At 41.0% G+C, this 3683-nt stretch overlaps 1 long non-coding RNA gene across 1 annotated transcript; it reads left to right on the top strand.

The window, feature by feature from the left end:
• Window positions 1-1774: 1774 nt before the first annotated feature.
• Window positions 1775-2787, top strand: LOC146809292 (uncharacterized). The gene is made up of 3 exons (XR_014965541.1): window positions 1775-1810; window positions 2460-2605; window positions 2700-2787. It is a non-coding gene; the product is annotated as an uncharacterized LOC146809292 (long non-coding RNA).
• The last annotated feature ends 896 nt before the right edge of the window (window positions 2788-3683 follow it).

Here is a 3683-nt window from a genome sequence, read left to right as displayed (position 1 = left end):
ACCGCAGGTGCCCCTACCTGGACATTGCGTGAAACATATTGCACTAAAGCCCGATGTACCGCAATCAGGGCGGTATGGAGTTGACGTAACCCATCCACCGTGGCTTGAAAATAACGTGGATGTGGTGCAAACCCGGTCAATACTGGCCAAGTGGCCCCTGGAATGGACAAGGGACCCAAACGAACCGGTGTAACCGTGTGGGGGAGGGCGCCATTGAACCAAATACGATGCTGCCAAGCAGAAATCGGAATTTCCTGTGTCCTATATGGCGTGTAATTAGCCGGAACTGCCGTAGGAGTGTGTGAGTGAAACGTATTATCATCCGCATTCACCTCCGGCCAAGTAACCCAAGAGTAAAAAAGCTCATAGGGATGCGATGAATCGGCACTCACTACAAAGATAACTGACATCCAATAGTCAGGCACCCCGTACTGCGTCAAATGACGCTGGAGAGGCGCGCAACTATGCGCTGCAATAGCGACATCAGCCATAAGGACACAGAGAAGGAAAACAATCTATATGAACAGTAGCACAAAAAGGGTATAAGATAAAACAAAACCTTTTTAATTGTCAAGCTTGAGAGAACCTATATATTAACTACTTAGGTAGGTTTAAACCGTCACTCCCGCTAACCGGAAACAAGAGTGAGGGTATTGTGGACTAATATAAGCACTACTAAGGCGTCTCAATAATAAGACCAAACGTTAGGTGCGCCATGTTGCAGTGATTCTGCTCATGCACAGAACTTTGCGCAGGAAACCAGGACCTCAGTGAATGGTGGTGTACCAAAAACTCACCTCAGTACCCAGAACCCCTATCCGACTAGCATCAGTGTCTCATTCGTTCTCTGTATCATCTCAAAGCTACCAATGATTAGACAACCCAGAACAAGCGACTTAGAGTACTCTCAAGAGTGGTGGGAATCAGAAACACTGTTTCGTTATTATTCTCATATCAGTCCACCACAAGAGTAATCAGAGACACGGTAAAGTTTAAAATGTTTATTTTTAACTACGTGTCCTAAGATGCAGTACTTTGGCTAACATAAGCAGACAAATGATTAAAAACAAAACCATCAGCATTGTTACAATACCATAGAAAATGAAGGCAGAAATCATATTACAAATGATAGTGAAATACACCAACCCTCCCTTCGCTAGTAAGCTAGTTTTATTAAACTAATAGGTCTCTAGGCTTGAATGGGGAACCCCATACCGTAAAGATCAGCTTAGGTGAATCACATCACAGGATCAGCTCTTCTCTGTGTCTGGAAAAGGCTTTCTCCAAGTGTCTGAATCATGCATGCAAATGTAATATTAAAGGCACTCAAGTTTCAGATATTTGCAGCTGTGTGCGTGTTATGGCTAGAGCGTGGGCCGATCAACATGAATTCAAAAGCATACATTGTTATTTGATCTTGACGGCTTCTGCACACAGTGTTCAGACTAAGGTCGCGGTGCACGTCTAGGGATGTGAACAACAGACCGTTCTCATGTGAAGAAAAAGCAAGCAAGCAATTTTTCTATTTTTCTTGTAATAACAGCTACCTGCAGTGTCGTGTGCAAAAGCAGCAAAAGTGGCAAGATGGCGTTTTACATCTAAGCCGCTTATGCTAACATAGCAATGTATGTATATGGAACTCCATCTCCACTACAGCCCATTATGAGAACCCGGCGGTTCGCTTTCTATTTCCATGACTCAAGAATCAGGGAAGGAATGCGAGCGCATTTAAAAGCGGGGGAGACGCCGAGTTAGTGTTTTCCAAGCTTTGGCAGGACGAAGAAGCAAGCACAGAGACTGTTTAGTCCCGGTAAGAATTTGCGCCGTACGGAAGGGGAAAAGGAGGCACTTAGAATATGGGTTTACGTAATTGATGGGTACTGGCATGGAGGCTGTTTAGTCTCGTTAACAATTTGCGCCGTATGGAGGGGGCAGAGAAATCACATATAATATGTGTTTACGTATTGGATGGACAGTAGTGCTTTTTATGTAAAAGAGTTCTCTTACCTGCATCTTACGGCTGAATAGACGTGCAGCTACGGCATTTAATTAATACTCTAGCATTCAAACAGAATGCGTCCTTTCCTGCCGTTTTTTCGAGTGATTTTAGATGAAGGTGGGATATGTCGTTCACATAACAAAGTTTTCGATTTTGAGGGATGACTTTTATAAAGGTACAATCCCTATTGGGTTTTAGTATATACTGAAAGGGGTGTTTATAGACAGCATTCGAACGTATAAGCAGAAGAGCAGTGGGCAGGGGCCTTGTCTCCCCATCGGGTGTTTAATATATATTGAAAGAGTTGGTTATAGGCAGCTTTTGAATGTACAAGCAGGTATTGATTTTTCTGGCTAACAAAGGGTCTATATATTTTTTATGTATGTTTCTATATTCATGAAACTTTAAAAGAAACAGACTAGTCAACCAATACTATGGTTATATATTTCTTTACATATAGGCACCGTGACCTGAAATTATTGATGCGGGCAAGATCATTGATAGATAGCTCTGCTGTAATATTCCAGGACAGAAGAGTTGACCAACTGGTTTTAACAATTTATAATCATTGCTGCTATGATTCACAGAGAAGACCGCCAGAGAGAAGTAAGAGTTCTGTATACCCCTTTGCTGTGGGCTTTGGAAACTATTATTAGGAGAGAGCGTTCCTGCATTTACCCCCTCTCATTGCTATCTTTAGGTATTACTGGTAGAGCTGATGCTTACGTCTCTACGTTTGACGGACTCTGCAGGATACATGTGGATTACAACCACCGATTTAGGAGGAGTCAGATCCCCTAACAACTCATATGTTTTAACATTCGGGTGGGTATTAACCCCGAGCCAAATAGTAAAGTATATTTTTGTATGAATGTCGACGATTTGCTTGGTTTGTGCCTCTTAAATGGAATCAAAATTGCATGTTTTTAACTGTTTTAATGTGTTGAGAAATGAAATAATTGTATTGTGTTCAGCTGGGTATTGGTTATGTTAAAAATGTATGTACAATGCACATTGTGTTTGTGGAAAAGGATATTATTGTAACAATAATTTTTATAAAATGTTTTTATAGATTGTGTTTGGAGATCGTTTATGATTATTGTAAGCCTGAAGGAGGTGGTCTATTAGCTTATGCCACCGAAACGCATCGCCATGCTTTGAGAAGTGCACCCAGGAGTCTAACTGGTTCTACTAGAAGCAAACACGTGGAAAAGTGTAGAACTTTGGTTATCAAGTGTAGTGTCATGAACTTGGTGTGCCCATTCTTGATTCTCCACTCTTTGTGCGTTTGATATTTTGGGTTTTAGATCATGTTTTAATCAATGTTGATATTCGAAGTGTAGAAATTATACATGTATTATTCTATAAACTTGCTTTTTCTACAAAAATGTTTTTAACTGATTGATTGTTAAGAGCAATAAAATATATTGTATTTCTCATAACATATTCTTTTTTGTTTCCATTTGAGGTTGATGATGAATTGAGGTGTATGCATGATAGTGTGGACTTGGATACTTATAATAAACCCAAAGGGAATTTATTGTTGACAGAAGCCCCTCCAATGACCACCTCTGCCATGGATTCCCTCACCACCGCCCTTTAACAGTCCCCCTCAAGTCTCTAGAACCACTGTCTCTCGGATTCATTTAGCTCTAAAGCACCACTCATACCAGTTTAGCTTGTC

Source organism: Triturus cristatus, chromosome 7, assembly GCF_964204655.1.
Source record: "Triturus cristatus chromosome 7, aTriCri1.1, whole genome shotgun sequence".
Classification (NCBI taxonomy): domain Eukaryota; kingdom Metazoa; phylum Chordata; class Amphibia; order Caudata; family Salamandridae; genus Triturus; species Triturus cristatus.
This window is presented reverse-complemented; position numbering and strand designations above follow the sequence as displayed.